Consider the following 11781-nt stretch of genomic DNA (forward strand, 5'->3'; position numbering starts at 1 on the left):
TCAAAATATTATCTAACTTTCACAAACACATAATAATATAAACTACTTACGAAATAAACTTAAGCACAATGAATAGTGTCTAAGAAAAATGAGTACCTTTCAGTGAATCAGAGGTATCTTGAGAGATTTCTTGAAAACAAACCAAACACAATAGAGAAATGCTAGGCATATAGAAACTTTTCCCAAATGTAGTTTTCGGAATGACATAGAACGTATGTGGCATCAGCCACGTTGTCTCATGCATGTGCTCCATTTTTTTTTCTTTTGTCTTTTTCTCTCACACTAATTTCAAAATAATTAGGAAAAAGCAAAAAAAGTCTTATCTCACCTCTGTCGGCTCACTTTCCCCACTCTCTCTCTCTCTCTCTCTCTCTCTCTCTCTCTCTCCCATTCTTAGTTGCTCACTCTCTCTCTCTCTCTCCCTCTCCTTCTCCCGCTCACCCTCTCTCTCACTCCGGTGCAAGGGTTCCGGCCACCGGCGAAGAATAACGGGTCTTGCTCTCCCTCCCTCGCTCATGTCTCTCTCACTCTGTCGCAAGAAATCTCCGGCCACCGGCGAAGGCTTACCCATGAGATTACAGCTCCCTTTTTGGCTTACCCATTGGTTAGATTGGCCGAAATTGGAGCAAACGTGGGGTCTTTTGTTTAAGATTTCAATAATTTGCTCTTGATGGGTAGCATTTGCTAAAATTTCTGAAGGTTCTTGGTTTTTTTGTTTTGTTTTGTTTTTTTTTTCTTTTCTTTGTCTAATCCATAGCCAATTCAATGTTGATTGTTTGTAAAAATCTGGGCAGTTTTTCCTCTTATTGTCTGTGTTATCTGTGTTGATTGTTTGGGATGCATGATGTTATTTAGTTGTGTTATTGGGCATACATTTTTTTTTTTTAAAAAAAAACAATACCAATCTTGATATTTTTTTCTTGATTAATTGCTTTGGTATAATCTATTGGGATCACTTGTAATTTGTGAACAGTGGGCAATGATAAATGTGAACAATGATGAAGAGGTTGTAATTTATGTTCTAAATGAGGAGGTTGTAGGCTTGTAGCTGTGGAGGGATGATTTTAACAGATTTTGCAGCCGCTTAATTAGCTCAATGAAATTGGTTATGCTTAATTAGTTCAATGAAATTGGTTATAGTTTTGCAGTAGTCTATTGGTACTAAGGAGGTTGCGGTCACTACAAAAAAACAATTTTTTTCTCACTGGAGTTTTCTGACGTATCAGGGTGTCTGACACGTCAGAAAACTTTTATGACATGTTTTGAATGTTAGGTACATAGGAGTCAGCAATTTTTTTTTTTTTTTTTTTTTTTCTGACGTGTTAAAATATAACACGTCAGAAATTTGCTGACGTGTCAAAATTGACACGTCAAGAAATTTAAAAATTAATTAAAAAAATAATTTTTTTTTAAAAATTTTTTCTGGAATATATATATATATATTGTAATTTCTCTGCACGACAGAGAAAGTGGTGCAGAGAAAGGAAAAAATGTTCTCTGCACCGTTATTTTTTCCTTTCTCTACACGGCACCTCTCTTCTTTTCTCAATTTTCTCTTTCTCTCTCTTCTTTTCTCCGGCTAGCTCTCCCTTTTCTCCATTTCTCACTCTCTATCTCTTCCTTTCGATCTCCATTTAAAATCCCAAACCCAAACAGAAAAAATCTTCAAAAAATGAAAAACCCAAACATCAAACCCAACAAATCTTCAAAAACCTAAAAAATCTTCTTATCTTCTCTTCTCCCTTTTTTTTTTAATTTTTTTAATTTTTTTATTCTGCTTCTCTTCTCCCTTTCTTTTTCGTCTTCACTTCTCCTTTTCTTTTTCTTCTTCTTCTTCCTTCGATCTACTGCATGCTTCTCAATTTTTTTTGTCAGCTTTTCTTTTCTTCTTCCTCTAGAGGGAGCTCACTCGTGCAAAGAAGGGAGATTGAGAGAGGAGAGAGAGAGTGTGGGGAAATAAATGAAAAGGGAAAGAATAAGAAGAGGGAAAAAGTTTAAAATCCCGCCCATTTTTTTGTGACATGTCAATATTTAGCACGTCAGAAAATTTTGACGTGCCAGTTGGACACGTCAGAATTTTCTGACGTGCTATTTTCAGCACGTCAGAATTTTCTGACGTGTTGAAATAGCATGTCAGAATTTTTTGACGTGCTATTTTGGCACGTCAGAAAATTCTGACGTGCTATTTTTTGCTCTGTCAGAAAATTGTGATGTGGCAAAAAAATGTACTGTTTGCCATGTCAGAAAATGGTAATTTTTTTGTAGTGGGTCGTGGAGGGATGGAAGACCTGAAGTTGTTGCAGTCATAGAGGGATTGAAGACTTGAAGTGGGATTGAAGACTTGAAGTTTTGGCACAATGTATTCATATTTTGATCATTGAAAATCAAATTTTGTTAATTGGGATTGATTTAAAAGTGTTGTCAAAGACGTTTCTAGGATTGATTTAAACATACACAGTAGATCAAAATTCATTTATTCCTGGACCCATTATATATACATAAGATACTGCAAAGAAAGAAAGTATACGTAAAGCATAAAACAAATAAGGCATCTTCCAGCTTGTATTGGGTACATTTGCTTTATAAAAACAAATAAGGCATCTTGCAGCTATACAATCACTGGTTGAAGAGTTCTAAATGACATTAATAAATCTAGCCAGGAATGTTTTATAACATTGGATATGACAACCTCAACAAAAAAGATACCCAAATGAGCCATTGAAGCCTTTGAAGGGAATTTGGTACATTTGCTTCTCTTGAAGCATAATTACAAAACTGAAGGTGCATGGACCAACGTTAAATACAAAACAAAATTTTGTACCCAATACAACCTGCAAGCTGCTCTTATAAAACTGAAGGTGTCATCTGCACGTTGGCTCCACATCATTCCCAATACAACCTGCAAGCTGCTCTTACAAAATAGGAATACAAACTACAACCTGCTCTTGTCATTTCTTCTGTTGTACCTTCATTAATCTTAACTTTCTAACAACCTTTTCTACAATGGATTGCTTTCGTGTTGACGATGGCTTTCCTTTACTTTTTGCAACTAAAAGACTCCGCAACTTATCACATTTCTCATGTCTCCCATCAGTTGCTTCATTACAAATTGAATATGCACCTGGAATGTGAAGAGAAGGTCCACTACTCAAACTGCTTTCACTCCTTAACCCATTACAAAGCAATTCTTCCTTTAACATACGGGCGCGAGGCTTCATTGTTATATAGGTTTCATTGTAATCCGACGCAAGAAATGCTACTTCAGAAAAATCATTGCATAAATCATCATATTTTTGTTCTTTTTAACTACTTTTAACGAAAGTATATTTTCGTTTCAAGTCCTTCCTCCATCGGTCAAGAATATATTTGGATGGCAACTCTTTCACATCTTTTACCAAGGTAAGAAAAATAAGGGCATGCCTGCACATGATTCCTCTGAATTGAAACAATCTATAAGTGCATTTTACCTCACATTCTGATAAGTGCTAAAATATTCATATTTTCAGCCCTTAACTTGCATGTTTTAATCCTTTGGTTTTGGTTAATTAGGTCATTTTAATTCATTTTGGTATTTTTCATGCTTTTGTAGGCTTTTGGAAGAAAATGAAGTAAAACTAGGTGATTTGAGCTCAAAAGAGAAAATGAAGACAATTGGAGCTCCCTGGTACTGCGATCAATCACAAGGTACCTGTGATCGAGCCCAATACCCGAGAAGACAAAGCACAATCCAGACCAAGAGTGATTGAGCGCATGCCAAAAGAAGCTCCATCGCAGACCTACGATCGAGCGCACCTGTGTGCAGGAGAGTTATCAAGTGGCGGCTGGATTGACATTATTTCCATATTAGGGTTTTCCAATTCCAATTTGTAATAGGTCTCAAAACCCTACGAATTCCCTAGGATTACTACTTTGTCTAGGACTTATAAAGCCTATAAATAGACCCTTAAGCCTCTAGAATTGGGGGACTTGGGAAGGAGAAGAATAGGAGCTCTTCAAGTTCAAGTCTCGGGTTTTTTCTTTTCTTTTCTTTTTCTTTTATTTTATGAAGATGTTTAACATCAACTCTATGTGTAGCTAATTTACTTAGTAGGGCTAGATTGAAGCCCTAGTTATGTTAAATTAATATTTCAATATTGGCGCCTTGTGATGATCTTGTTGTGCTATTTAACTTGATTAATACATGCTTGCATGAATTCCTCATATGTGTATGCCTGATCAACATGTGCATGTGGTATGAACTAGTTAGTTAGATCAATTTGGATGACCGAGTCCTGGGTTTAACTTAAGTAACAAAAGAATCCACACCGCGATTCTTGGGTTAATCAACATGGGGAACCAGGAGTATACACCCATGCCCTAGGCCTCGTGTGTTTGTCGATTTCCATAGAACATATGCTTTTATAAAAAACAACTTAGTATATACCATGCTAAATCCTTTAGGAAAGAAAAGAGTTAGAGTATACACCCATGCCTAACTCGTTGCTTAGGAAAATTTATAGCTTAAGGAGTATACACCCATGCCCTTAGGTTAGCAAACATTAGATATGCACAACATGATCAAAGCATAGGCATATTGTTATATTAATTGAATATAATTAGTGGTAGATATCAAAGCTCTACTCTTTTTATTATTATCAACTCAATCTCTAATTTACTTAAGTTATTTTTAAACGGAAATTCAGCAATTCTCGTGGGAATGATCATGTACTTGCACCATATACTACTATGTTGACCTTGTGCACTTGCAGGTAAAACATACAATTATTTACCTATTAATTTAGGTATATTTTTTATCAACAAGTTTTTGGCGCCGTTGCCGGGGATTGTTTGATTTTGTTTGGAATTTCTTTCCTTTAATTTATTTTTGTTTTAAATTTTTCTATAGCCTTTTCCGCAGTTCTGTGGCACTGGAGGTGCGATCGATCGCCCAACCAGGGCGATCGAGCGCACCAGTACAATCGAACGCACCTCACGGTGTGATCGATCGCACATCTAGAGAGCAGCACAGAACTGCGATAATTATAGATTTGATTCTTTTCTTTTGTTTCATGCTGGGTCATTCGAGTCTGCATATTAGTAAGTTTTCTTTTTCAATTTCGTATTTATTTTCCCTTTTTAATTTTAACTTTTCGTTATTTTATTTTAATTTTCACACATGTGGGGCGGCACTCCGATACCCCATGAACTATGTTCTTTATGCCATGACCCTTATCACCATGTTCGAGAATGTCTTATAATGTGACAAAGTTCTAACAAAATTAATGGGCATAAGAACACATCGATTTCTACACTGGGGAACGACCATTATTTTGATTCCTGTTACCCATCATGGAGCCAACAGTCTAATATTTCGTGGCAAGCTCAAGCCCCTAGAATTCAAGCACCACAACTTCATGAAGAGGAGCCATCTCCATAGTTCTATGGTCAATCATATTCATGTGTTAGTCCCAGTCTGAGGCAATCCATTTTCAAGATAATAGCTCATGAAGAAGAACCATCTCCCATATATGACTGTTCATATTCCTCTCCACCTCAACAATACCAAGAAGAACCACCTCCTCCAAAAAGGTCTACCTTACAAGAAGCAGTCCAACCAGCTCAAAAGCCAGAGAAGGATGGCCTGAAGGATCTTGTATGACAATTTGTGACTTCACAGCAGCAATCAATGGCTGATTAAAAACAATTCAATACAAGGATCGATCAAGCCATCCAAAGACTAGAAGTACAAATGGAAAAATTGGCCGGGAGACGAGGGCATCTCCCATCAACTGGCGTCAACAATACCAAGAAGAAGAGTGTCAAAGTCAGTTGATGGAAAATCCTAATGGACAATGCATGGAGGAAGAGTGCACTTACCATCATGAGCAAGCAATGACCACATTAAGGAGTGAAGAAGCGGTTGAAAATCAAGGGAAAGAGAGGAAGGAGGAGCAAACTGAGGTTCTAGAGGAACCACATCGGGGAAAGGAAGAGAGCATTGAAGACTTTTTCAACATCAGCTCCTATTCCCGAATTACCAAGAGTCCAAGAGAGAAGTCATCTGGGGTTACGTGATGAGCAAATTGAGGACATCAAGATAGCGAAGCTTCCTGAGTTTTCTTCTTACTATATTCCAGTTCATGATTCCCCACCGGATGAGCAACTGTTTGAGAAAACTCAGAGTGGTCTTCCCCAATCTAGAAACACTCAGAAGCACCGTGCAGCAGAAAAGATTCATTCCCTTTGTTGCAAGAGAAGGAAAGATTGGTGCTTCAAGTTTAAAGTGCCACAGTCAGGCTAAAGACGTTAAACTTAGCGCTCATGGGAGGCACCTCATAGCATATCCTTTTATTTTGTTGTTTGATTTATATTTTGTTTTGTTTTCTTTTGTGTTTAGTATTTTTGGTGTTTTTGGTGTTTTGTCGTTTCTTTTACATTCTGTTATTGCGATTGATTGCAACCTACGTGCGATCGAGCGCAGGTCTCCACTTGTGGTTTCATTGCATTCTGTTACTGCGATCGAGCGCACCCTGAGTACGATCGAGCCCAGTAACCGACTTTTGGCTGTTGTACATTCTGTTAGTGCGATCGAATGCACCTGATTTGCGCTCGAGCGCACATCACCCACACATGCATAGCCTTGCGCAAGTACGATCGAGGGCACCATGCGTGCGATCGAGTGCACTTGGGCAACATCACATAGCTATCTTTTTATTTTATTTTGTTTAAATGTGTTTTAAGTTAATTTTTGTTTTGTTTCCTTTTACTTGTTTGTGTGTTTTCTTATTTTGCAGGGACAAGTGTGCTTTAATTCAAGTTTGGGGGTGTGCTATGAGCCATGCTTTCCAAGTCTATGTCGACCATCTCCCGGGTACATTCCTTCCTTTACTTAGACACATTGGGGACAATGTGTCATTTAAGTATGGGCACACATGTTCACACACACTTTGTCCCAATTTCATGCTGTTTGTTTTGTGTGTTGTTTGTCTCTTTGAAAAAAAAAATAAAAAAAATTATGCATGTTCATGTTTATCCTAAAATTTTAGGTAGATCTAGAAAGAATTGTGGCTTGAATTCATCAGTAAGCTTAAAATTTTGAACACATGATCTGATGAGTGAATCTGTTAGTTGATTCCTTGTTTAGGACAGTTGAAAAATCACATGTTTGATCTGATCACACAAGCACATTAGCACATAACTTGTGAGGAATGACATGAGGTCTAATATGTGTGTTTCTGCATCTTGGATGAAATTGGATGACTTATTAGATGACATCATGGCATATATAGAGATGAAAAAAAAAAAAAAAAGAGAAAAGAAGAAATAAATGATCATTGATGGCTTTTCACTGAGTAACTGGACCTCTTGCTTCAAAGCATTAGGTGTTTACATCAAAAGGTGAAAATTTTGGATTTAACCAATGTCATGGTTAGCTGGTTTTGAAGCCTTTTTGACTCGAGTTAGTAGGTCCTTAGGGGTGTCTCTATACTTAATGCCCTAAAACCACCTGGTTTGGAGTCATTGACTTAACACTCGCTACAAGGGTCAAATAGAAAGTTTAAGGGAACCAACATTGCACAACCTGACCAAAAGGAAAAAAAAAAAAAAAAATGCCAGTGTGTCATTCTAATAGGAAATTCAGTGAATTCTGAGATAAGGAGACATTGCATATTGGAAAGATTCGGAAGCCTCTTAATTTTGCACCAGTTCACTGTACACAATTTTCGAACTTGTGATGCTTTAGCATGTCCTTTGTAAGTAATTGCACTTTGAGATTCCAAGTCATTGTGAAGATGAGGTTTATTTTTTTAAAACTTGCTGATGAATAAAAATCATAATCTTGAAATGATGCTTTAACTTTTGGAATAACATGAACTGTGCATGATGTTTGTGGGTAACATTTCTGGAAAACCCTCACGAGACTTCACTCGTCCTCTAGGGAATTCCTAGAGCTTTAAAAGGCTTGTTGTATATGTTAAATACAATCGTACATCTCACGAAAGATGGATTTATCTTTTTGTTTTCTGTTTTTCCATTCTTGTTTTTTAGTTTTGTATTGCTAAGGGACTAGAAATATGTAAGTTTGGGGGTGTGATAAGTGCTAAAATATTCATATTTTCAGCCCTTAACTTGCATGTTTTAATCCTTTGGTTTTGGTTAATTAGGTCATTTTAATTCCTTTTTATATTTTTCATGCTTTTGTAGGCTTTTGGAAGAAAATGAAGTAAAACTAGGTGATTTGAGCTCAAAAGAGTAAATGAAGACAATTGGAGCTCCCTGGTACTGCGATCAATCGTAGGGTACCTGCGATCGAGCGCAATACCCGAGAAGACAAAGCACAATCCAGACCAGGAGCGATCGAGCGCATGCCAGAAGAAGCTCGATCGCAAACCTGCGATCGAGCGCACCCGTGCGCAGGAGACTTATCAAGTGGCGGCTGGATTGACATTATTTCCATATTAGGGTTTTCCAATTCCAATTTGTAATAGGTCTCAAAACCCTACGAATTCCCTAGGATTACTACTTTGTCTAGGACTTCTAAAGCCTATAAATAGACCCTTAAGCCTCTAGAATTGGGGGACTTGAGAAGGAGAAGAATAGGAGCTCTTTAAGTTCAAGTCTCGGGTTTATTCTTTTCTTTTCTTTTTCTTTTATTTTATGAAGATGTTTAACATCAATTCTATGTGTAGCTAATTTACTTAGTATGGCTAGATTGAAGCCCTAGTTATGTTAATTAATATTTCAATATTGGCGCCTTGTGATGATCTTGTTGTGCTATTTAACTTGATTAATACATGCTTGCATGAATTCCTCATATGTGTATGCATGATCAACATGTGCATGTGGTATGGACTAGTTAGTTAGATCAATTTGGATGACCGAGTCCTGGGTTTAACTTAAGTAACAAAAGAATCCACACTGCGATTCTTGGGTTAATCAACATGGGGAACCAGGAGTATACACCCATGCCCTAGGCCTCGTGTGTTTGTCGATTTCCATAGAATATATGCTTTTCTAAAGAACAACTTAGTATATACCATGCTAAATCCTTTAGGAAAGAGAAGAGTTAGAGTATACACCCATGCCTAACTCGTTGCTTAGGGAAAGCCATAGCTTAAGGAGTATGCACCCATGCCCTTAGGTTGGCAAACATTAGATATGCACAACATGATCAAAGCATAGGCATATTGTTATATTAATTGAATATAATTAGTGGTGGATATCAAAGCTCTACTCTTTTTATTATTATCAACTCAATCTCTAATTTACTTAAGGAAATTATTTTTAAACGGAAATTCAGCAGTCCTCGTGGGAATGATCATGTACTTGCACCATATACTACTATGTTGACCTTGTGCACTTGCAGGTAAAACGTACAATTATTTACCTATTAATTTATGTAGATTTTTTATCAACAAATTCATTGTCATTAAAGTAAACACAATATTTTACCTCTTTTGTGTAGCTACCATAAAATGTTAAACGATCAATAACTTCATACGTAGAAATTGCACCTTCGCATTTTAGTAAGGGTGGCAAACACATCATGAATCCCCTAAACTCCTCTTGAACTTCTTTGAACTTTTCATTTGTGTAAATAGCTTGAAGTTGATGCTCAATAGAATGAAGAGTTATAAGTAGAAACATTTTATTTAACGAACCAAAATCATCTAGACGCTCATTCTCTACCATTCTCATCAAAGCATTGTCATAATCCTCAACAAATTTCTTCAACGGAGTACTTGACCTCACATAACCATCAAAAAAGGCATTCATACTCTCACTTTGTTGTGTAGTGGACATTCCGGCTCAAAATTTACCTTTCACATATGCCGGTACCCATTGATGCCGCTCACCATATAATTGACATAACCATGCATTCTCATGGAGATTATACCTTTCAACTACTTGTTGTCATCTTGTTTGAAATTCATAACAAGTCAAAGAGTCATATACACAATTTAATAGAGCACCATTAAAGTTTTCATATTGAGAGTAAGATCCAAGCTTAGGTGGAACTTTGTTCATTATATGCCATAAACCAAATCTATGTTTGGCTCTTAAAAATACTCTCCTAATTGCAGCTTGCATAGCTCTATCTTGATCAGTTATAATCGCATTTAGAGCTCGGTCTGACATGCATTTCAACCATCTTTCGAACAACCACACAAAAGTATTGGTATTCTCATTTGATAGTAACCCACACCCAAAAAGTATGGATTGACCATGGTGATTCACTCCAACAAAAGGTGCAAATAGCATCTTGTATTTATTATTCAAGTATGTAGTGTCAAATGTTATGACATCTCCAAAAGATTCATATGCTGAACCACTTCATGCGTCTGCCCAAAACACATTTTTTAAACAGCTTTCTTCATCAAGGTCTATGACATAGAAGAAGCGGTCATTTTTTTGTTGCATTCTCATTAAATAGTTACACAATGCTTCGACATCTCCTTCTCCAAGTAACTCATTCCTTACTTTGTTAATGTAATTTCGACAATCTTTCTCTCCAAATGAAAGATTCTCATATCCACCCGCTTCAATTGCAAGAGCTTTGTAATTTTTACTCAAATGGACTCTAGTGTCATCTAGTTGTATAAGCTTTCTTTTCACACGAGAATTTAACTTATTATGCATCTAAAATATTTTGCCTTGCTTGGTCTTACTATATGAGTGTGTTCAAGCACGACACTAGACAACCTAAATCTTCCATCTTCACTTAATTTTGCATTAATCTTTGCCTTGCACCCCATTTTCTCCATTGCTTTTGGCCTAACGATGTTAGATGCTTTGCTTTTTGACTTGCCCTCATGAAGACATGCAATGGTGAAGTATCTTATCTTTCCATCATCTCCAACTGTACGAGATCTTTTTGTTACACCAAAACCTACTTGCTTGGCATATTGCTTATAATATGATAAAACATCATCTTCAGAATCAAACATTATATCAACCATCGGTTCTTCAACCATTTGATTTTCACGAATGATTATAGCTAACCCATCATTGTCCTCAGTATCATCCACATCTAACTCACATTCAATTTGCTTTCCATTTATATGATAAAAAAAAAAAAAAAAAAAAAAAAAAAAAAAAAAAAAACCAAAGTTAAAAGGAAACAATTAACTTAAGTTTAACAAATCATACAATACAAGCAAATTGTTTTTTTAACTAATCAATTGGAGGGCCAAGAGGAGGGTTCAGAGCTTCATTGTTCCTCACATTCATCATTGCACTCAGTATCAATGTCACAAATTATAGGAGATCCTAACTGGATGGAGATAAATTAACTTTTTAACTTTTGTGCTAAAAGAACCTCTCTACCAAAGAAACAAAAGTCAAACAATATGCTTTAGTTCTTCATGCTAAGCACCAAGGTTGTTAACCCTTTAACATTCTTCAATCAAGTCAATCCACAATCAAGAAAGCTAAATAATTGTCCTATACAAGAAAGCTAAATAACTGTTCTTCCATTCAAAAATCCAAGATAAAAAAAAAAATAATAATAAATAAATAAATAAAAAATTAACACTTCCATTCAAAAATTCAACAATAATTTCTTTCCTTCTCAGAAAGGACTTTTCTGTGTGAGACTTTAAGTGCTTATTGTCTTCATGGTCAGAAAAAGAAAGAATCAACTAAGAGGGGAAAAAAAAAAGGAACACTGCCAGATATGATGTATGATTCTATTATGTTGCTAATTCTTTTAAGAGGACATGGTTTAGTTATTTTCTCTTGTTTATTGCAGCTCTTTTTGAGCTTCATTGATACTAAACAGTTTTAGGGGCAAGTTCGTTT

At 36.2% G+C, this 11781-nt stretch overlaps 1 pseudogene; it reads right to left on the minus strand.

Annotated features, from left to right (window-relative positions):
• Window positions 1–3302: 3302 nt before the first annotated feature.
• Window positions 3303–10955, minus strand: LOC148589782 (protein FAR1-RELATED SEQUENCE 5-like; annotated as a pseudogene).
• Window positions 10956–11781: the final 826 nt, after the last annotated feature.

This window comes from Corylus avellana, chromosome 1 (genome assembly GCF_965113065.1).
Source record: "Corylus avellana chromosome 1, dhCorAvel1.hap1.2, whole genome shotgun sequence".
Classification (NCBI taxonomy): Eukaryota; Viridiplantae; Streptophyta; class Magnoliopsida; order Fagales; family Betulaceae; genus Corylus; species Corylus avellana.